Source organism: Heptranchias perlo, chromosome 12 (assembly GCF_035084215.1).
Source record: "Heptranchias perlo isolate sHepPer1 chromosome 12, sHepPer1.hap1, whole genome shotgun sequence".
In the NCBI taxonomy this organism is placed as follows: Eukaryota; Metazoa; Chordata; class Chondrichthyes; order Hexanchiformes; family Hexanchidae; genus Heptranchias; species Heptranchias perlo.
In genome coordinates, this window is record NC_090336.1 from 20388332 (window position 1) to 20412989 (window position 24658).

The 24658-nt window shown below is 43.8% G+C and overlaps 1 long non-coding RNA gene across 1 annotated transcript; it reads right to left on the reverse strand.

Moving 5' to 3' along the window:
* Positions 1 to 2597: 2597 nt before the first annotated feature.
* On the reverse strand, positions 2598 to 18331 carry LOC137327864 (uncharacterized). The gene is made up of 2 exons (XR_010964565.1): positions 18248 to 18331; positions 2598 to 3571 (listed from the first exon to the last, which is right to left on the reverse strand). It is a non-coding gene; the product is annotated as an uncharacterized lncRNA (long non-coding RNA).
* Between the last annotated feature and the right edge of the window lie 6327 nt (positions 18332 to 24658).

The following is a 24658-nucleotide window of genomic DNA, read 5'->3' on the forward strand; positions in this document are numbered from 1 at the left end:
CTCGCTGTGTAAAAAATGTTTTCCTCATGTCGCCTTTAGTTCTTTTGCCAATCACCTTAAATCTGTGTCCTCTGGTTACCGACCCTTCTGCCACTGGAAACAGTTTCTCCTTATTTACTCTGTCAAAACCGTTCATGATTTTGAACACCTCTAACAACTGCATTGCCCTCATCTCCCTCTCTGTTACCTCATCAAAAAACTCTTTATCAGGTTAGTTAAACACAATTTGCCTTTAACAAATCCGTGGCTTTCCCTAATCAATCCACACTCATCCAAGATAATTCTGTCCCGGATTGTGGTTTCTAAAAGTTTCCCCACCACTGAGGTTAAACTGACTGGCCTATAGTTGCTGGGTTTATCCTTACACCCTTTTTTGAACAAGGGTGTAACATTTGCACTTCTCCACCTCTGACATCACCCCCGTACTTATGGATGTTTGGAAGATTATGGCCAGTACCTCTGCAATTTCCACCCTTACTTCCCTCAGCAACCTAGGATGCATCCCATCCGGACCCGGTGACTTATCTACTTTAAGTACAGCTAGCCTTTCAAGTACCTCTTCTTTATCAATGTTGAGCCCATCCAGTATCTCAACCAAATCTTCCTTTACTGAGACTCTGGCAGCATCTTCTTCCTTGGTAAAGACAAATGCAAAGTACTCATTTAGTACCTCGGCCATCCCCTCTGCCTCCATGAGTAGATCTCTTTTGTTTAGTCCCTAATCAGCCCCACCCCTCCTCTTACTACCTGTTTACTGTTTACATGCCTGTAGAAGACTTTTGGATTCCCTTTTATGTTGGCCGCCAGTCTATTCTCATACTCTCTCTTTGCCCCTCTTATTTCCTTTTTCACTTCCCCTCTGAACTTTCTACATTCTGCCTGGTTCTCACTTGTGTTATCAACCTGACATCTGTCATACGCCCCTTTTTTCCATTTCATCTTACTCACCATCTCTTTTGTCATCCAGGGAGCTCTGACTTTAGTTGCCCTACCTTTCTGCCTCGTGGGAATGTACCGTGACTGTACCCGAACCATCTCCTCTTTAAAGGCCGCCCACTGTTCAATTACAGTGTTGCCTGCCAATCTTTGATTCCAGTTTACCTGGGCCAGATCTGTTCTCATCCCATTGAAATTGGCCCTCCTCCAATTGAGTATTTTTACTTTAGAGTGGTCCGTGTCCTTTTCCATAGCTATTCTAAACCTTGTGATACTATGATCACTGCTCCCTAAATGCTCCCCCACTGACATTTGCTCCACTTGGTCCATCTCAGTCCCTAGAACCAAGTCCAGCAATGCCTCCTTCCTCGTTGGGCCGGAAACATACTGGTTAAGAAAGTTATCCTGAACAGATTTCAAAAATTCCTCCCCCTCTTTGCCCCTTATTATTATTGTTATCCCAGTCTATATTAGGATAGTTGAAGTCCCCAGTTATCACTACTCTATAGCTTTTGTACCTCTCTGTAAATCCCTGCAAATTTGCTGCTCTATATCCTTCCCACTAGTTGGTGGCCTATAGAATACACCCAGTAGTGTAATGGCACCTCTTTTATTTCTTAACTCAAACCAAATAGATTCTGTCCTTGACCCCTCCAGGACATCCTCTCTCCAGTACTGCAATATTCTCCTTAATCAATACTGCCACCACCCCCCCTCCTTTCTTCCCTTCCCGATCTTTCCTGAACGCCTCGTATTCAGGAATATTTAGTACCCAATCCTACCCTTTTATGAGCCAGGTCTCCGTCATTGTATTCCCATGTGGCTATTTGTACCTGCAGTTCACCAACCTTGTTTACCACACTTCGTGCGTTTACACACATGCACTGCAAACCAGTCCTAGGCTTTCTTGTACTCTCTCTGAGTCTGACCCACCTAATACTGTACTATTACTTGCTCCACTGCCATCTTTCGCCCCCGATCCTTTGTGCCCCTTGTTTCTCCTTTCCATTGCTACATCCTGGTGCTCATCCCCCTGCCAAATTAGTTTAACCCCTCCCCCCCCACAGCACTAGCGAACCTCCCCGCGAGGACATTGGTCCCAGCTCTGTTGAGTTGCAACCCGTCTGGTCTGTACTGGTCCCTATGCCCTAGGACTCTAAAGCCCTCCCTCCTGCACCATCTCTCCAGCCACGCATTCATCTGTTCTATCCTCCTATTTCTATACTCACTAGCGTGAGGCACCGGGAGTAATCCGGAGATTACTACTTTTGAAGTCGTGCTTCTTAATCTCTTTCCTAACTCCTTAAAACCAGCCTACAGGATCTCATCCCTCTTTTTACCTATGTTGTTGGTACCGATATGGATCGCGACCTCTGGCTGGAAGAGAAGAGAAAGAAAACAAAACTAAACTAACAGTCAGGCTGGCCATGAAGGAAGGAAAGGTAATGTATGCATAACTCAGTGCACAGTATCCATTAGAATTGGTGATAGAAAGTCAAAGAGACTAATTTCCCCTGTAATGCATGTAAATAATACGAAAGCTATGCTACTATATTTAATGTTGTATAAATCTGTGGTATTTTTAAAATTCAATATTATTAAGAAGCTTAATTTGTTTATCCACGAATCCATCTACAAACATCCAAAAACAAACTCCTTGGTTAAACAGATAGTTTTTCTTTATTTGTTTTGAGGGATGTAACCAACGCTTGCAAGGTCACATTTATCTCCCATCCTTTATTTCATTGAGAAGGTAGTGTTGGGGCTTTTCCTTGAACCATTACAGTCCTTGTAGTAATGGTTCTCTCACAATGGTGTTAGATATGGGATTCCAGAATATGGTGGAGGTCACGATGGAGGAAAGCCCCTGTCGAAGTGATCTTGGTGAGTTTTTGCAGTGCTTCCTGTAGTTCGTACACACTGCAGCCACAAATGTGCTGGTGATGAAAGGGGTGGACATTGAGCCTGGTGATGTATGCCAGGCAAGTGAACGGCTCTGTCATGGATGATAAGTTTCCTGCGTGTTCTTGACCTGAACCCATCCAAAACTAGTGTTGAGTATTCCATCACATTCCAGATTTCAACCATGTAGATGCTGGGGAGGCTTTGAGGGATCAAGAGGTGAGTCACTCATAGCAGAATAGCTAGCTTTTTACCTGTTCTTGTAGCCATGGTGTTGATATGGCTGGTCCAGTAAAGTTTCTGGTCACTGGTGACCCTCAAGATGTTGGTGGGAGTCTCCAAGATAGTGATACCGTTGAAAGTCAAGGGGAGATGATAAGGCTTTCTCTTTTTTGAGATGGTCATTCCCTGGCACTTATGTGGTGCAAATGTTACCTGCTACTTGTCAGCCCAAGCCTGGATATTATACAGATCTCCCTGTAGGCTGGCAGAGGGTGCTTCTTTATCAAGGGAATTATGAGGAACTCCTGCAGTCATGTTCTGAGGATGTGATGACTGTTCTTCGACAACCATAATCATCTTACTTTGTGTCAGGTATGACTCCAGCCATTGAAGAGTTTTGGCTTTGATCCCCATTGACTTCAGTTTTGTTCGGGCTCCTTGGTGCCATACTTAGTTGAATGCTGCCTTAATGTTGAGAGCAGCTGCTCTCACCTTTCCTTTGACATTCAGCCTGAGAAGAGGCACATAAAGAGCTCTGTTATGCGATGCTTTCATTATGTACATCGCAATTTAATTCAAATCAACTGCTGCAGACTGAAGAGACTACAAGAATACTGAACCGAATGTACTCACCTTGCCAGTAATCAGAACTTTGTTTCTCAAAACAGAAACACTTTTGTTAGTACAAATTATTGAAACAAGTAATTAACATAATGGACTTTACTAATTATATTTGTTTTATTTTCATTTAAATTTGTAAACAAATATTTGATCTACTCTAGGCTGAAAAACTCTACTGATCTGAACAGGGAGACAATTTAGTATGAGAGTATGATAATTCCAGTAAGGTAGTACTTGAAGGTACTTGTTAATCCTTGGGTGAAGATTAAGGATAAAAATGCTGCTTATGGTCCTAGGGGACAAGATTTACCCCTGGAAACTACTGTGAAGCCATTGAGAGACAAAAGAGTTCTTTAAAAAACATTCATTGATGGCCACCAGTTTTCTTTAACTTCCAGTAAAGCCTCCGATTTCCTCACTGACAACCAAGTCCTAGACTCAAATTAGCTGCTCAAGCACCAATGTAAGGAATCTTACAACACCAGGTTATATTCCAACAGTTTTATTTGAAAATCACAAGCTTTTGGAGGCTTTCTCCTTCGTCAGGTGAGTGTGGGATTCCATGGAAGGTACCGCATATATAGTCAGAGAATAATGCCTGGTGATTACAGATAATCTTTCCAACTGCCCGTTGTCAAGTCAATCAAAGGAGTCGAATAGTGTTCTGACAGAGAGACATTACATACAGGACTACTGAATACACAAACGGTCAGAACACAGACAGACAGAGAGAGAGAGAGAAACATCGGAAAGGAAGAGAGAGAGAATGACCAGTTGTATTAAAAACAGGTAACTCTTTTTTCGCTGGTGGGGTTACATGTAGCGTGACATGAACCCAAGATCCCGGTTGAGGCCGTCCTCATGGGTGCGGAACTTGGCTATCAATTTCTGCTCGACGATTTTGCGTTGTCGTGTGTCTTGAAGGCCGCCTTGGAGAACGCTTACCCGAAGATCGGTGGCTGAATGTCCTTGACTGCTGAAGTGTTCCCCGACTGGGAGGGAACCCTCCTGTCTGGCAATTGTTGCGCGGTGTCCGTTCATCCGTTGTCGCGGTGTCTGTATGGTCTCACCGATGTACCATGCTCCGAGGCATCCTTTCCTGCAACATATGAGGTAGACAACGTTGGCCGAGTCACAGGAATATGAACCATGTACCTGGTGGGTGGTGTCCTCTCGTGTGATGGTGGTATCTGTGTCGATGATCTGGCATGTCTTGCAGAGGTTGCCGTGGCAGGGTTGTGTGGTGTCGTGGACGCTGTTCTCCTGAAAGCTGGGTAATTTGCTGTGAACGATGGTCTGTTTGAGGTTGGGTGGCTGTTTGAAGGTGAGTAGTGGAGACGTGGGGATGGCCTTAGTGAGGTGTTCGTCGTCATCGATGACATGTTGAAGGCTGCAGAGAACATGGCGTAGTTTCTCCGCTCCGGGGAGGTACTGGATGACAAAGGGTACTCTGTTGGTTGCGTCCCGTGTTTGTCTTCTGAGGAGGTCGATGCAATTTTTCACTGTGGCCCGTCGGAACTGTCGATCGACGAGTTGAGCGTCATATCCCATTCTTACGAGGGCGTCTTTCAGCGTCTGTAGGTGTCCATCGCATTCCTCCTCATCTGAGCAGATCCTGTGTATTCGTAGGGCCTGTCCATAGGGGATGGCCTCTTTGACGTGGTTAGGGTGGAAGCTGGAAAAGTGGAGCATAGTGAGGTTGTCCGTGGGCTTGCGTTAGAGTGAGGTGCTGAGGTGTCCGTCTTTGATGGAGATTCGTGTGTCCAAGAAAGAAACCGATTCTGAGGAGTAGTACATGGTGAATTTGATGGTGAGATGGAACTTGTTGATGTTATCGTGTAGTTTCTTCAGTGATTCTTCGCCGTGGGTCCATAGGAAGAAAATGTCGTCTATGTATCTGGTGTATAGCGTTAGTTGGAGGTCCTGTGCAGTGAAGAAGTCGTGCTCGAACTTGTGCATGAAAATGTTGGCGTATTGGGGTGCGAATTTGGTCCCCATGGCTGTTCCGTGTGTTTGGGTAAAGAACTGGTTATCGAAGGTGAAGACATTGTGATCCAGGATGAAGCGGATGAGTTGTTGGATGGCGTCTGGAGATTGGCTGTTGTTGGTGTTGAGTACTGAGACTGTTGCAGTGATGCAGTCATCGTGGGGGATACTGGTGTAGAGTGCCGAGACGTCCATCGTGGTGAGAAATCATAGACACATTCAGCCACATGTAGGTCATACTAAGAACATAAATAGAAGCAGGAGTAGGCCATACGGCCCCTCGAACCTGCTCCGCCATTCAATAAGATCATGGCTGATCATCTACCTCAACTCCACTTTCCTGCCCTATCCCCATATCCCTTGATTCACTTAGTGTCCAAATATCCATCAATCTCAGCCTTGAAGATACTCAAGGACTGAGCAATCACAGCCCTCTGGGGTACAGAATTCCAAAGATTCACAACCCTCTGACTGAAGAAATTTTTCCTCATCTCAGTCCTAAATGGCTGACCCCTCTTGTCGCTTCCCTTCCTCTTCCTGACTCTGCCATCAACATTGTTTGTGTTGTTGGCCTAGAGGCAAGGATGCAGTTTTGTGGATAATTGCCAAATCAGCTGATTTTGTGACTTTGGAGTCTTGCTCTTACTTTACTCAGTGAGGCTGTTTAGTGTGTGGATAAGCCAATTAAAGCAAAACAATAAGAAAATGCATCATCCACCCACCCAACCATGAACAATAAAGGAAGGTGCACAGATGTAAATGTTTTATCTGTATGGATGAGTCAGAGGTAGCACTCAAGTCTGAGGATAACATGTGTCATTCATGCCAAGCTGTGTCCAGTCATGCAAAGGGCAGATTGATTCATTCACACAGGACATGAATGACAGTGGGTGTACATATATCCTCCATACTAACACATCCTTTTCTATTTCCAGATAGTCACCTGCCTTTATTAGACAGTTCATGCTTTCCTTAAGAATTTATAGTACCAGGTGGGTTGAAATTTCCCTATAGGTGAGGATTGGCTCTATTTTATAGATTATTTGCACATCAACTGTCACATAATGCTGTGCTGGCAGCTGAGAATACTTGGATGTCTGAAATAAGGGAATGTTCCTTTTTCCCAGTGATGTCCCTCACCTTGATATTTGCAAAAATTGTACAGATCCGACATTGCCATCCTCCTACTGCACTATGACTCACCAACTGATAGAAGAAACTCGCCTGGTGATTCTATTTTTATCTTTACCCTGCGTCACTAAAAGAATGAAAAATGCTATCACCATAAGGCATGTAGTTGTGCAGGATGATACTTGGAAAGTACACAGCCACAACTGAAGCCGTCAAAGAGGTGGAGCAGAGGAATGAAGACGGGCAGGAACCAGTACACTAAACAGTGAATCTTTACATTCTGAGGAAATGCTCAATTCTTTTTGAATTCCACGTATTTGTTATTTAAACATCCATTTTTTTTTGGATGAATTTTATTTATTTTTGTCTTTGATGATATGCTTGGGAACCCACCACCATGTTTAAGAATCTCCAAACCAAGCTACTGAGAAATTCACACAAGTAGAGTTTCTGTTTGCCTGATATGAAGTGCACGCTGTCTTCACAGAGGAACACACCCCATGTACCCAAGTCAGAGAGCTTAGAAGCAGACTGGCTGGTGCCAACGCTTAGGGACTCCTAAGTGTGCTCAAGCATACTGTTGGCTACAGTCATGCAGTTACCAATATAGGTCAGCTTCCCCCTACTTGGCTAGCTAGGGCACACAGGAAGAATCCAACCTCCAGTGACAGCTCCTATTATTGGTCAATCGTCAACATTGAACTGGAGTGTTGCACATATACTTCGGGCTCAAGGTATTTGACTACCAAGCCTGCCACCAAGGTTTGACTTAGTTTCATTCTTCCATGATGTGGAGATGCCGGTGATGGACTGGGGTTGACAATTGTAAACAATTTTACAACACCAAGTTATAGTCCAACAATTTTTATTTGAAATCTACAAGCTTTCGGAGGCTTCCTCCTTCGTCAGGTAAACATTTACCTGACGAAGGAGGAAGCCTCCGAAAGCTTGTAGATTTCAAATAAAAATTGTTGGACTATAACTTGGTGTTGTAAAATTGTTTACAATTGTCATTCTTCTATTGGCAAGGATATCATGTGTGGGCCAACTTGACCCCATCTATTCTCCGCACCCCCCCACCCATCCCCCCCGCAAGTCGCAATAGTCACAAGTTGGTCATTAAACAACTGACAAAATGAGTTTGTACCTTCAAAAAGCATACAGCAGGTACCAAAAGCTTCTCTCAAGCCATAGTGAGGAAAATGTGTGAACTAGTGGCCACCCCTCTGCTGACGACAGCATGCCACATCCCATTAAACGGTATTTCACCATTTTGATGTTTGAGACATAAAAGTCCAATGTGATGTATTGGGTTTGCTTATGAATAATCACTTAATCTCAGGACATGTGAGGGGCTTTACTAGAGTGATATACCCACCATGAGGATGATTACCTCTTCAAGGACAGTGTATGCCAGAGTCCTCCTCCCTGCATCTATTTCCTGTTTTTGCCACAAATCCTCCTCTGGGCTTGGTCTTAGAACTCTTATATTAACTACAAAAAGTCCTTGCATTGTAGGTGTAGGATTCTAAACCAATTGTAAACAATTTTACAACACCAAGTTATAGTCCAGCAATTTTATTTTAAATTCACAAGCTTTCGGAGATTTTCTCCTTCCTCAGGTAAATGTTTCAAGATCTCCTTGAAGCCTACGCATTTATACCAGGAAGGAGAACTGTTTGGACAGATGTCTTATATACCAAAAGCTTAACTTGCATTGAGACTTTGCTCACGTTGAAAAAATACAAGGAAGATCAAAATCCTGGAACTCCCTTCCTAACAGCACTGTGGGAGAACCTTCACCACACAGACTGCAGCGGTTCAAGAAAGCGGCTCACCACCACCTTCTCAAGGGCAATTAGGGATGGGCAATAAATGCCGGCCTCGCCAGCGACGCCCACATCCCATGAACGAATAAAAAAAAAACACCCTTTGCCCCTTCTCAGCACTATGCTGCCGAACTGTGTCTAAAGCTGGCATCACAGATGCCCCTTACATATTCCAATCGGTACTTTTAGGACTCCATTTTTAGTTGTGCAAAGCCATAATACTGCACTTGGGCAAACCCATCATCATATACCACTGGTTAGTTCATTATTCCAGATGACAAATAGGACACACTGGATCCATGGTGAGTCTGCCAAGTAGACAATATTATCTGTGAATTCAGGAGAGGTGCAACCTCCCATGGGTAAGGAATAATGTCTAACCCATTTCACTCAGCCTTCTTATTCAGTGTTAAATACCAACCTTACTGAAGCTGAATCCCTACCTACCTCCAGAAAACAATTGTGGTCAATCCTTGCTATTTATCAGACAAGCCCAACCATTCATAATTTACAAGTAGCAAATACCCCTGTATATGTATTTTCCCTCCTGTCTCAAACATTTTACATAATCCTCAATGCAAAATGCATCGTTTATATAACACTCAACTCCCTGCAAAACTAATTATAAACAATTATAGCTTAACTGTACGGTTAAACACGCAAAGCAATAACACTGTTTGAAGCTTTCTGCATACGTCTTGGTCTATCACTGTCATCCTCCACACTAGCCCTCTGTCTGTGTTTCATCGCCAGTGTGTATGTGTGCATCTTTCTGACTGTTTCTACAGACTCAGTCTGTGTGGTCTCTCTCCCTCGCTGTCTCTATCTCTAGCTCGCTCACTCTTCATCTTTCTTCCCAGCGCATGCTCTCTATCCATCTCTCCCTGTCTCTGTCTTTCTTGCACACCCACAGTAATAGCTGCCACCATTTCCAGTTGTCTTTATGGTCCTATCACGTAGTTCTTGCATCCTGTCCCTTTAACTTCTGGAGTGAGCTGAGAGTTGCCTCATACATGCTGATGAGGAATGTTCTTCCCTCACAAATTGTTAGAATGAGTACAGCATCAAATTGACAAAAAAAAACTAAATGACTATGAATTACAGGTTTAAGGTTAAAGGTTGCTGATACAAGCCTTACTTCAAGACTTGAGTACATTACAACAGTGACTACACTTCAGAAGTACTTAATTTGATGTAAAGTACTTTGGGATGTCCTGAGGTTTTGAAAGGCACTATATAAATGCAAGTCTTTCTTTCTTTTTACATAATCTAGGCTGACATCCCAATATTGTACTGTGTTGTATTGTTGGATATCCTGTTCTTTGATAGGAGATATTAAATTGAGACCTTGTCTGCTTCGTAAAGTTCACTACATATCTCTATTTTATATACACTGAACTATATATAATCATATACAATCTACAAATGTATAAAAGTGAGAACAAATGCAAGAAAGAAAAGAGCTCCTAACTTTTCTTCTTTTGCATTCCTTCTCTGCTGATTTAGCTATGTTCCATGTAAATTCCGGAGTGCAGGAGGTGACTGAGGAGCGGCTGAGTGAGGTAGGGTCGAAATCCGGAATTACTGGCTTCGAGTGTGAAGACAAGTTCAATAGCATTGTGAAAAAGGGATTGAAGAAATTATTAAGGTGGGAAGATAAGATTTTGTGAATGAAAAGGTAACAGTTTGCAAGGTTATTTGTGGGGCCATGGTATGGTATACAGGCTGTGGTACATCATATCTTGGTACTGTTTGTGGTGTCTGACTGTATGGTTGGGTGCATTCATTTCCACCAGCCTGCTATCATCTATTGTCCACTTACCCTCTTATAACAAGCCTGGTTATTATGAATCTGTGTGTGCTTACAAAGTATTTTGCATTATGTTTGATAGTCCACCACACTTAGGAACAGAACAAAATTGAGGATGAGGGTGAAATGGAAGTCTGCTATTTTCACCAGCTGTACCAGTTAAAATGGAAGAATGTATTCATCGACAGCACCAAGCTGTTGTAGCAGTAATAGCACAAGAAATCACTCCACCATCAGTGCAGAAGAACGAGGCTGTGAAAGGAGCTCAAGAAGCAGAAGAGTTGGAGATCCTGATAATGCTACAGCTATAAGTAGAAGTCTATAGTTTCTTTTGTTTCACAAAGGTCTTCTGTCTCAGTGAGGAAGATTTTACTCTGAGCATAGAACAGACTAATAGCAATTCCATGGATTTCTTTGACCAGAGTTTACTGGAGGATGTGTCCACAAAGCCTAATTTTCATAAATGAAATAAAACTGGTCCTTTGCATTAGAATCCCGCAAGCCATCATCTGGACTTGCACAAAAGTTCACTGGCAAACTATGCAACCCACTATCGAGCGGGGCCCAGCTCGCTACCTTCTGAGACTTCCTATAGTCACCACGATATATTCTAATACTGGAAAACTTTGGAATTCTCTTCAATGCAGCCTAAAGATGCATCCCAGTTCAATGACAAGCAGAGTTCCCACCCCCAACTAATGGATGGGTATAGAGGGATATGGGCCAAGTGCAGGCAATTGGGACTAGCTCAGTGGTATAAACTGGGCGACATGGACATGTTGGGCCGAAGGGCCTGTTTCCATGTTGTAAACTTCTATGATTCTATGATTCTAATGTAGACAGAATAATTGTGGAGAATGGCCCTGCACTCACCGAGGATAATGTTCTACAGGATTTGATCTCTATTCCTGGGCTATTGCCAACAGATAACCACATCAATAACACTCCCACATAATTACAAACATTAAGATGCAAAGGAGTGTGGCAAGTTGCCTATCCATAAGACAGTCGCAGGGTAGAGCGAAAAGGGTCAAGCAATTTGCATAACTCTTCAGAAATCCACACCAACCAAGAGAAGCAAGTTTTAAAACAGCAGAAACTACCGGGATCATTTCCAAGCTACTCACAACTGTACATCAGCTGCCAAACTACAGTCTACTCCTGATAATTCAAAGTCATTGCTTGCACTAAAAAACTGAACTACCCAATAATTTAAATTAAGCACTTTGAATTAAGAGTAAACTGTATTCCAAAATATAATGCATATTGACAATGCAGTTGTACTATGATTGATTGTAGAACTACCAATCAAAAATAGCTCAGTGAATAAATGTACTGTGGAATGCTACTCGGCCACAGTGAACAGGAATGCAGGAGAGGAAGTATAAATGGGGAGAAAATTCAGAAACAAAAGAAACATGGAATTGAACACACAGACTTGGCCAGCTCCTTTGTTTCACCAGTGAATATTATTTCTGGGAGCTGATAACATGCCTATAATAGTAACAAGCTTCACCAATGAGGAAATGTATGGTCGGTGTTATAAAACTCAATAAAGATAGCATTATCTGGACAATAAAACCATATAAAGCTAGTAAAATTCATCTAAAAAAATGATGCAAATGTTTCTTTAAAAATGTTGAATTAATAGGGTGCAATTTGTCGAACCACACAGTGTGAGTGATCTCACTGACTTTTGACAACGGTGCTTTGCCCAGCATTTAACATCAGCGTAACTAAGTGAGTTACTGCCCACATAATGGACTGCTGGAGGGCACATTCTCATAGGTGATAGGAATTTAAAGGGCTACATTCCCACTTGCAAGCCAAGGGGCTATTTGTAATCTCAGCCAATTGGCAGTACATCGCTCTATCAAACAAGTTACTGATACAGTTTTTTTTCCACTAGCTGGGCAGTTCAGCACCTTACCTATGGACATTGTTCATCAGCATTACAGGGCTCTCCAAATTTATTGAGTGGCAGGACTTCTATAGCTGCAAGGCACAATGCCATCAATTTCCTTTACAGGAAAAGGTTCTTACTCAATGTTCAACTGGTTATTTATTAACAAGTCATTTATTTTTTGTTCTTGGAATGTGGCACGGCCTCATTAATACCCATCCCTAGTTGCCCTGAGAAAGTAGTGCAGAGCCTTCTCCTTAAACTGCTGCAGTCTTTGTGGTAATGGTGCCCCACAATGATGTTAGGTGGGGAATTCTAGGATATTGATGAAGGAATGGCAACATATGTCCAAGTCAGGATAGTGTGTGATTTAGAGGGGAACTGGGGGGTGATGGTGTTCCATAGTTCCATGATTCCTTCAACCACATGGGTGGACTGGCTCACCCAAAATGGCACAGGATTCTCAAGGGAAAAAGGTGTGCGCTGATACTACAATGCTATGGAACCATCCACGAGGGCACTCTGGAAATCTCCCAATTTTCTACACCGCGGGTCCGCCTCTATTCAACAACAATGATTACTTATCTTTATATAGCACCTTTGACACTGGAGAACGTTCCAAGAAGATTCACAGATGCATTAATCAGGAAAAAATGGATGCTGAACCAAAGAAGGAGCTATTAGGAGGACTGACCAAAGCTTGGTCAATGTGGTGAGTTTTAAGGAGGGTCTTATAGGAGTATGAGGAGGTGTAGAGGGGAGAGGTTCAAGGAGGGAATTCCAGAGTGTGGATGGCTGAAGCTGGGGAAAGGAAAGGGGATGCACCTTAGGAAAGGGGATGAATCATACCTTTCAGACAATGTCCCAGACTCTTCCATCACCATCCCTGGGTATGTCCTGTCCCACCGGTAGGACAGACCGACCAGAGGTGGTGGTACAGTGATGCACAATCAGGAGGGAGTGGCCCTGGGAGTCCTCAACATTGATTCTGAACCCCATGAAATCTCGGCATCAGGTCAAACATTGGCCAGGAAACCTCCTGCTGATTACTATCTACCGCACTCCCTCAGCTGATGAATCAGTCCTCCCCCATCTTGAAAACCACTTGGAGGAAGCACTGAGCGTAGCAAGGGCACAGAATGTACTCTGGGTGGGGTCTTCAAAGGCCATCGCCAAGAGTGGCTCGGTAGCACCAATACTGACCAAGCTGGCCGAGTCCTGAAGGACATAGCTGCCAGACTGGGCCTGAGGCAGGTGGTGAGCAAACCAACACGAGGGAAAAACTTACTTGACCTCGTCCTCACCAATCTACCTGTCGCAAATGCATCTGTCCATGATAGTATTGGTAGGAGTGACCACCACACAGTCCTCATGGAGACGAAGTCCCGTCTTCGCACTGAGGACAACATCCAACGTGTTGTGTGGCACTACCACTGTGCTAAATGGGATAGATTCAGAACAGATCTGGCAGCACAAAACTGGGCCTACAGCGCCTCACAGATGCCATCAGCAGGATCAGAATTGTATTCCAGCACAATCTGTAACCTCATAGCCCAGCATATTCCTCACTCTACCATTACCATCAAGCCAGGTTCAATGAGGAGTCAGGAGCAGCACCAGGCGTACTTAAAAATGAGGTGCCAACCTGGTGAAGCTACAACTCAGGACTACATGCATGCTAAACAGCGGAAGCAACATGCTATGGACAGAGCTAAGCGATTCCGCAACCAACGGATCAGATCAAAGCTCTGCAGTCCTGCCACATCCAGTCGTGTATGGTGGTGGACAATTAAACAACTAACGGGAGGAGGAGGCTCTGTAAACATCCCCATCCTCAATGATGGCGGAGTCCAGCATGTCAGTGCAAAAGACAAGGCTGAAGCGTTTGCAACTATCTTCAGCCAGAAGTGCCGAGTTAATGATCCATCTCGGCCTCCTCCCGATATCCCCACCATCACAGAAGCCAGTCTTCAGCCAATTCGTTTCACTCCACGTGATATCAAGAAATGGCAGAGTGCACTGGATACAGCAAAGGCTATGGGCCCCGAATGTAGTGCTGAAGACTTGTGCTCCAGAACTAGCTGCACCTCTAGCCAAGCTGTTCCAGTACAGCTAAAATACTGGCATCTACCCGACAATGTGGAAAATTGCCCAGGTATGTCCTGTCCACAAAAAGCAGGACAAATCCAATTCGGCCACTTACTGCCCCAGCAGTCTACTCTCAATCATCAGCAAATTGATGGAAGGTGTCGTCAACAGTGCTATCAAGCGGCACTTACTCACCAATAACCTGCTCATCGATGCTCAGTTTGGGTTCCGCCAGGACCACTCGGCTCCAGACCTCATTACAGCCTTGGTCCAAACATGGACAAAAGAGCTGAATTCCAGAGGTTAGGTGAGAGTGACTGCCCTTGACATCAAGGCAGCATTTGACCGAGTGTGGCATCAAGGAGCCCTCATAAAATTGAAGTCAATGGGAATCAGGGGGAAAACTCACCCCAGTGGCTGGAGTCATACCCAGCACAAAGGAAGATGGTAGTGGTTGTTGGAGGCCAATCATCTCAGCCCTAGGGCATTGCTGCAGGAGTTCCTCAGGGCAGTGTCCTAGGCCCAACCATCTTCAGCTGCTTTATCAATGACTTTCCCTCCATCATAAGGTCAGTAATGGGGATGTTCGCTGATGATTGCACAGTGTTCAGTTCCATTCGCAACCCCTCAGATAATAAAGCAGTCCGAGCCCGCATGCAGCAAGACCTGGACAACATCCAGGCTTGGGCTGATAAGTGGCAAGTAACATTCGTGCCAGGCAATGACCATATCCAATAAGAGAGTCTAACCACCTCCCCTTGACATTCAACGGCATTACCATCGCCGAATCCCCCACCATCAACATCCTGGGGGTCACCATTGACCAGAAGCTTAACTGGACCAGCCATATAAATACTGTGGCTATAAGAGCAGGTCAGAGGCTGGGTATTCTGTGACGAGTGACTCACCTCCTGACTCCCCAAAGCCTTTCCACCATCTACAAGGCACAAGTCAGGAGTGTGATGGAATACTCTCCACTTGCCTGGATGAGTGCAGCTCCAACACTCAAGAAGCTCGACACCATCCAGGACGAAGCAGCCCGCTTGATTGGCACCCCATCCACCACCCTAAACATTCACTACCTTCACCACTGGCGTACTGTGGCTGCAGTGTGTACCATCCACAGGATGCACTGCAGCAACTCGCCAATGCTTCTTCGACAGCACCTCCCAAACTCGTGACCTCTACCACCTAGAAGGACAAGAGCAGCAGGTACATGGGAACAACACCATCTGCACGTTCCCCTCCAAGTCACACACCATCTCGACTCGGAAACATATCGCCATTCCTTCATCGTCGCTGGGTCAAAATCCTGGAACTCCCTTCCTAACAGCACTGTGGGAGAACCTTCACCACACGGACTGCAGCGGTTGAAGGCGGCGGCTCACCACCTTCTCAAGGGCAATTAGGGATGGGCAATAAATGCCAGCCTCGCCAGCGACGCCCACATCCCATAAACGAATTTTTAAAAATTACACAAAACATCCTCAAGGATATTTCCCCACCTTACCAAAAAAACATGCTGCACTTTGACATCTGGGCTAACAATAATTTAGTTACCACTGTTCTTGGTTCCTTCCAAATGTTTTTTGCAGCCATGCTTCTCTTTGATGTCTGGAATGATGTGCCCTTTCAATTCTAATCTCCCACTTTTCTTCAGTGCTCCCTCGGTGGCAGGAGGGTAGAAAGCGGCTTTCTTCCAGGAGCCTTTGGGGACTGAGGTGCCCCATGTCTCAGGGCAGCTGCAGTCCCATAAAGACCTGTCTCCGGGTACATCTTATCTGCAGCTACAAGGGTAGACTGGCCCTGGCTGCCTTCCGATATGAGGTGGCATTTCAGATGGCTTACGGGCGGGCATACATATACTATTGTTGTCCTGACAGAGAGCTTAATCATGGGAGTGCAGACCTGCCAGGCTACCAGTACTAGGCCTTGGTTCTGGTTGGTCACTGAGCAGGGGAAAGCTGCCCAAATGGTCGCATTCAGATCGCTGAAAGTCTGAGAGATATATATATATGTATATTCCACCCAATTTCTTGGAGGCCAGAAGAGACAGTCTTCTCAATCCACCACCCAAGGCAGCTATTGAACCAGTCACAACTTTAATCTCAGATGGTGTAACTGTCCTTTTTTTCTCTCTAACATAACGGGCTCAATTTTAGGGGGCAATTGCGGGTGCATTGGGGGCTGCGAAAATCACGGAAATGCAGTTTGGGTCCGGAAGTCGGCTCCAACCCGCCGACTTGAGTTTCCCATGGACCCACCTGTGCGTGCGTGGGCGTCCCGAAAACGGAAGTCCTGCCGGCAATTAAAGGCGGTGGGACGACAGTTAAAGAGCCAAATGTACCTCATTGAGGTACTTAAGGCACTTAACCTCTGATGTCCGTGCCTCCATCTCCGATGTCCCCTCTTCACCCCCCCCCCGATGTCCACCTCTTCATCCCCCGATGTCCCCCTCTTCACCCCCCCCAATGTCTTCCCGATCTTCCCCTCTCCTTCCCGATCTTCCCCTCTCCATCCGGATCTTCCACTTTCCCCCCGCCCCGATCTTCCATTCCAGCGCCAGATGATATCTCACTCTCTCTCTTTCTCTTCCCCCACCCTTGTGTTGCAGCTCCTGACGGCAGCCAACCTGTCAATCAGGGCGCGAAACCCGGAGAGGACGTTAATCATCAGCAATCAACATGCAATCGCATCGGAAATGGTAAGTTTTGTTCATGCGGGTTTGTCACGCATACCTTCACCCCCCCGCTGCCAACCCACCACCATTGCAAAATCGAGCCCAATGACCTATGCTGCAGTTCATTCTGGAGTTGCCACATGCGCTTGAGTTAACTGTCACATCACAAATGTGGCAAATGGACTCTGAGCCAGCACACACTGGGACCGGTGGAGATTTTAACCCTACCTGCCTGTTGGAAGCATGAAAGAAAATCTAGTCTCAAAAGTCTGAGTTTAAAAATATAAATCAATTTTTCCCACCCACTTCAGTGTTTCGTGATATAGAGGTATGGCTTAGTTATTAAACTTTTCTGTTAGTTTCATCTGCAGTACAGCAAATGTCAGAAATGAAATTCCCATTTCACGTCCTATCCCATGCCTATTTTTGGATTTGGCAAAAGGTGAACAATCTAGTTGGACAGGAGATTTAAAAGCAACAGGAAAAAATATATTTCAAAAAAATTTTTTTTAAATTCAACAACATTTGAAAATACAGAATTTTATAGCAGGATTAATACTCTGAGAGTTAGTGATAATGGGGTGACTCGTCCCGACAGATAGAATCGGGGTGACTCGTCCCGACAGATAGAATCAGGGTGAATGATCCCAATACTGGGAATCAAAAGGAATCAGACTCCAGAGGCAGAGGTTCTTCACTATATTATTAGGCTTCCAGCAAATGGAGTTCAGGGGTAAAGTCTTATTTTTGGAAACATTTTAAGTTTGAAAAAAAAATCTATTGTGCAGTAGAATAAAAATGTTCCCATGTAAATGCTGGGTGACTCGAGTACCTGTGAAGAAAAATTTGCTTCCGTGTGAATGCTGGTAGTTTTGAGTGAAAGAAGGAAAGCATGTTGGGTTCAAATTTGTATAACTTGTAGTCAAATACCCATTTCTAAACAGCTAAGGAGTTGTATATATGTAAAGTGTGAGATAGGAGAGCTTTGACTCTCAAAACCACCATTACAGCTTCCTCCGAATTCTCCAACAACGTGGGAGGAGTCTTATATCAACAAAAAAAAACTTCCTGAAATGCGGCTAAGTGTTGAATGAGGAATGCGATCAGCAGCAGTGTGACGAACTAATAGAACCTCCTACCTTCTCAAAGTCTCTCGTCCCAACCTGTCTGAACGCTTTACAGCCTTGGGTATTTCCAAAACAGTAGCTTTTGTTTTCCTGCTATCAGGAAGTGATGCAACTGTTAGCAGTGGCGCATAGAAATTAAACATATATTGCCACAGTCCAGTGACTTGAGTTAATATGCACTGTTGTTAAGGGACATTACTTAAAACATTTTCAAGGAACTGTAACACTAAGTAGAAAAAGTTTGCCTTTATAAAGCACCTTATCACTAAACTAGAAAGAGTGCAGAAAAGATTTACTAGGATGCTACCGGGACTTGATGGTTTGACTTATAGGGAGAGGTTGGATAGACTGAGACTTTTTTCCCTGGAGAGTAGGAGGTTTAAGGGTGATCTTATAGAAGTCTATAAAATAATGAGGGGCATAGATAAGGTAGATAGTCAAAATCTTTTCCCAAAGGTAGGGGAGTCTATAACGAGGGGGGCATAGATTTAAGGTGAGAGGGGAGAGATACAAAAGGGTCCAGAGGGGCAATTTTTTCACTCAAAGGGTGGTGAGTGTCTGGAATGAGCTGCCAGAGGCAGTAGTGGAGGCGGGTACAATTTTGTCTTTTAAAAAGCATTTGGACAGTTACATGGGTAAGATGGGTATAGAGGGATATGGGCCAAGTGCAGGCAATTGGGACTAGCTTAGTGGTATAAACTGGGCGACATGGACATGTTGGGCCGAAGGGCCTGTTTCCATGTTGTAAACTTCTATGATTCTATGATTCTCTCAGAAACATCTCAAAGAGCTTCGCATAATAATCAATTACTTTGAAAGTGTAGTGATTGTTAACTGTGTAGACAACTGAAGAACTATAGTGTAAACTGGTTTTACAATACAACACAGTTTAAAGATCATTTGAATCTTGTTGAGCCTTTATCTGCTATCTTAGATTATGATTTTAAGCAGATGACTTAATCTTGCCTCAGGTTTTTGACTATTATCACCTTTTACTTAAGCTTGTTGTCATTTAGGTTTCCCTGATGGCTTGGTTGGTAAAGGCAGGTTGTACTCAGCCACATAGACCAAGTAGGTTTAGGTTTGCTCCCTTGTCCATTCTGCATTAGCTGATTTCAGCCAGGATGGTAGTAGGACTGCTACAAATGACCTCAACACCATGAGCCAGGGTTCTGGCTCCTGATCACTTCCTAGCAAGCCTATTGCAAGTGCCATCTGTGGACATGGAAGGATGACAGGATCAGAGTCATACCCAGCACAAAGGAACAGGTCGTGGTGCTGGAGACCTCTCATCTCAGTCCCAGAATATCGCTGTGAGTTCCTCAGGGCAGCATCCTAGGCCCAACTATCTTAGCTGCTTCATCAAGGACCTTCCTTCCATCATAGGATCAGAAGTGGGCTGTTTGCTGATGATTGCACAGTGTTCAGCTCCATTCGCAATTTCTCAGATAATGAAGCAGTCTGTGCCCATATGCAGTAAGACCTGGACAACATCCAGGCTTGAGCTGATAAGTGGCAAGTAACATTTGTGCCAGAAAGTGCCAGGAAATGACCATCTCCAACAAGAGAGAGTCTAACCATCTCCCTTTGACATTCAGTGGCATCACCATTGCCAAGTCCCCCACCATCAACATCCTAGGGGTCACCATTGACCAGAACCTCAACTGGACCAGCCGCATAAATGTCGTGGCTACTGGAACAGGTCAGAGGCTACATATTCTGTGGTGAGTGGTTTACCCTCTGATTCGACCAAAGCCTCTGCACCACCTACAATGCACAAGTCAGGAGTGTGATGGAATACTCTCTACTTGCCTGGATGGGTGCAGCTATAAGAACATTCAAGAAGCTCGACACCATTCAGGACAAAGCAGTCTGCTTGATTAGCACTTCATCCACTAGCCTAAGCATCCACCCTCTCCATTACCGGCGTACCGTGGCTGCAGTGTGCACTAAGGCATGCACTACAGTAACTCAAGGCTTCTTCGGCAGCACCTATTAAATCCACCTCCACCACCTAGAAGAACAAGGGCAGCAGGTGCATGAGAACACAATGACCTGCAAGTTCCCCAAGTCACACATCATCCTGACTTGGACATGTATCATTGTTCCTTCATTGTCACTGGGTTAAAATCCTGGGACTCCCTACCTAACAACATTGCAGGAGCATCTTCAGCACACAGACAGCAGCAGTTCAAGAAGATGACCCACCACCATCTTCTTGAGGGCAACTAGTAGATGGGCAATAAATGCCAGCCTTACCAGAAACACCTACATCCAGAGAATGAATTAAAATAAATAGGAAAAGACCCTGTGGAAGGCTGAAACTAAGATGATGGGTTTGTGCATGGGAAGACTCAAATGGAAGAGTGACATCAGGCACCTGAAGCTAATATGAAGTTACCTCTGTCATGAATTTCTAGACAGCACACACTGATAGCTTTGGCAAGATTCCTAGAGTACTAATGGTAGTACTACTCAGTTAACACTGAGTCCACTTTGGGAGGTGACTCTCCCGGAAACCATGCAGGATGGTCTGTACAGTTAGTGGAGGCTGCTACGGATGTCAAGCAGCTCAAGTTGGTTTCATTGATGTCGATGCCAGATGTCAAGACTGAGTCAGCGCGCATTCTCTCTGCTGCGACCATTATCAATGTTTCAGGCCAGTAGCAGCTCCCACACCTGCTGAGCATCAGCCAGGAACTTTTGGCACTGGGATATCTCCGAGTTGCTTTGGGGACTGATCAGTCTACCCAGCACCAAGCACAATTGGAGATCAGCAGTAACGATATTTAAGGAGTTGGGCAGGATGCCCAAGCAAAATGTAAAATTGGCTGTTGGCTCAAACTGTAGAAAAGACAAGTAACCAGGTTGGTAACAGGAGACAAATACTTTCAGAATAGCTTTATTAACAAATGTGTAAAAGATGACTTGGTAACAGAGCACCAGCAGTCCAATCACACCAAAGATATGTAATGAATAGAATGTTGTATGTATTTGGTTATAATACTGCTCGATTGGTTTCAGTTGAATAACCCCAGGTCTGCCTGAATCCACAGCATATATGCGCACCACAGGAAGTGCACAGACCTCTTCAACATCAGGTCTGTAAGCATCTAATAAATATCTCCTCATCCACTATCTCCTCGGCTGCCCTTGGCAAGTAAGATACAGCACAGTACCCAGGCTACCCTAAAGATCTGGCACACATTCTGGGGGCTGCAAAGTTGAGTTACCCACAGTGGGCATTTGCATCGCTTAAGGTGGCATTTGCATCGCTTAATGTGGCATTCATCTGTACACATGGGAAAGGTGCCAGATTCGGTCCCTAGTCTATACTGCGTTAGCTGCTCTTAGTCAAGGCAGCGATGAGGTGCCACAATTGGCCTCAGTGTCGCCTGACCAGGGAGGGGAAAATCAATCAAGTTCCCTCTCTCTATCAAAATCTACTGACCCTTGTTGAAAAATGTGGTTGTGAGCATGTTGGGTGAGGATGGGATTGACTTGACTGTGATGTCTTCCACAGTCAAATACCCTGTCAACATTCACTGTCTGGATATATAAACATCAAGATACAATATATTTAGGAGGGGTGGAAAAGATAAGAAAGGAGGTGGAGTGGCAACATTGATAAAAGAGGACATCCATGCTGTAGAGAGGGTTGACATAAACAAGAAAGGGGTACAGACAGAATCAATAAGTTTGGAGTTTAAAGATAAAAAAGGGCTTGTTACATTAGTAGGGGTGTTTTACTGACCTTCAAAATGTGGGAAGGAAATGGAAAAAGAAATCTGCAGTCAGATTAAAGAGATGAGTAGGAATAGCAAAATTATTGTTCTGGGATATTTTAACTGTCCACTTAAAAGAGTGGGAGTAAATGAAGAAAGGGAAAAGGGGAATAACCAGTATGTTAGCAGGCCCAAAAGGGCAGGGGCATTGCTAGATCTGGTTATGAATAATGAAATAGATCTGCTAGATGAGCTAAGTGTGGGTGGGCGTCTTGGGAGTAATGACCACAATATGTGATAAGGTTTAAGATCTAACTAGAAAGGGAAAAAGTCAATACAAAAACTAGAACACCAGATTGGATTAGGACAAATTTTAAAAAGTTGAGAACTTAAATGAGATTTTCCTTTCTGGAAGGAGATTTTGGTGCATATGATTGTAGAACAGTAGGAAGTCTTTATGAAAATGGATTGCAAAGGTACAGAATAAGATATTCCATTAAAAAAGACTATTTGTAGTTTTAGGATGCCATGAATCAATAAAGAGGTTAGAAACCAATTAAAACTGATGGAGAGTCTATGAGTACTATAAGAATAATAAGACTGATAAAACTAAAGTAGAATATGAGAAAATAAAAACAGAAGTTGAGTGGGATAAGGAAAGCTTAGGAAGGAGTATGAAATTTTTTTATTAAGAAACATCAAAAGGAAAAGAAAGAATTTTACAAGTATATCAGTAAAAAGCAAATTGTTAAAAGAGAGGTGGCCACCCTGAGAGGAGAAAATTGTCAATTTGTAGATGACGATCAAAAAAATGGCAGTTGTATTTAATAAGCGCTTCACATCAGTCTTTACTGAGAGAAAGATATCAGAGAGGGGGTGAATTCTGAAGCAGTTGAGAACGAGATGAAAGATATTGTGATGGATAACAGGAAAACTTTAGATAAGTTGTTTAGGCAAAATGCCAGAGCCCAGCAGGATACATCCTAGGATCCTGAGGGAGAAAGCTGCTAAGGCCCTAGAAATTATATTCCAGGGCTCAATTGTGTGTGGATGTGTGCCGGAGAACTGGACAGTGGCCAATGTAGTACCCATTTTTAAAAAGGGAGACAGAGCTAATCTGCATAATTACAGGCCAGTTAGTTTAACATCTGTGGTGGGGAAGATTTTAGAGTCTCTCATTAAGGATGAAATTACCACATATCCAGATAAAGAGAAAATAGCCAGCACAGATTTCAAAAGGGAAGATTATGCTGGACAAACCTCAGAATTCTTTGAGGAGGTAACAGACATGGTAGATGGAGGAAATGTGTGGATGTAGTGTACATGGACTTTAGAAAAGCCTTTGACAAGGTACCACACAGTAGGTTACTACAGAAGATTAAAGGGTTTAGAATTAGAAGGAGGATAGCAAACTGAATTAAAAATTGATTAGAAGGGAAAAACCAGAGAGCAGATGTTAACGGCAGTTTCTCAAAGTGATTGGAGATGAGTAGAGTTGCCCCACAGGATTCAGTTCTGGGGGCACTTCTATTCACTGTGTAGGCCAATGATTTTGGATATTGGCCGATAGGAGTGATGTTGAAATGTGCTGATGATATCAAAATAGCAGTATAGTTAATTCTTCAGAAGACCAAGGAAGCTATAAAGGGCTATTGATAAGTTTGGGGAATGAGCTAAAAAGTGGCAGATGGAATTCAATGTCAGTACACATGAGATAATACATTTCGGCACTGTGAAAGAGCAGAAGGAGTTGAATGCACAGGTTCACAAGACATTAAAAGGAGCACCTCAGGTTGATAAGGACTTAAAACCTAGAATCCCATGATCATTTTTTAATCACAAAAGATCTGGAATATAAAATTCATAGGGTAATGATGAACGTATATAAAACCTTAATAAGACCTCAGTTAGAGTATTGTGCTGCACACTATAGGAAGGACATTGAGGCTTTAGAGAGGGTACAATGCAGATTCACCAGAATATTGCCTGGTATAAAGAAAGACTTGAAAAATTGGGGATTTTTTTGTTAGAACATTGCAGATTACAGGGCAATATGATAGAAGTGTTCATAATTTTGAAAAGGTGGGACAGTGAAGATAGAAAGACTCTTACCCGTGGTTGAGAGATCTAGAACGAGTGGCCATAGATACAAATGAAATGTATGAGATTTAGAACAGAAGGTAGGAGAAACTTCTTTACACAGAGTGTTGTGAGGCTGTGGAGTTCATTTCCAGGGATAATGGTTGAGGCAGTAACTATGTCAACATATTCAAGATTAGATTGGATAGATGGATGAAGGAAAAGAGGATATGAGAACAGGATGGGTAAATATGATTAGGACAGTTTGCTCACATAGAGGGTAGACACCTAATGCCCTGTTGTAACTTCTATGTATTTCTATGCCTGGCTCACACTAGAACAATGGAGTGGTAAGGTACTGGCATCCATGGAACTGTACTCCAACAAGAGCCAGTGCCTTCAGGAGAGGAGGAAAGGAAACTGGAAGGAGAAAATATTCTTAAGAAGAAAACACAATAAATTGCATGTCATTTGAATTATACAGAAGATGCAGCAAGCTGGAAATATATCTTTAACAACAATGAATCATACATGCCAGCCATTGGCATTTTTAGCTGACAGACAACAGTTCAATCCAAGTGTCAGCTTGGTCATGTTGCACAAAAAAAAATCAGCTTTG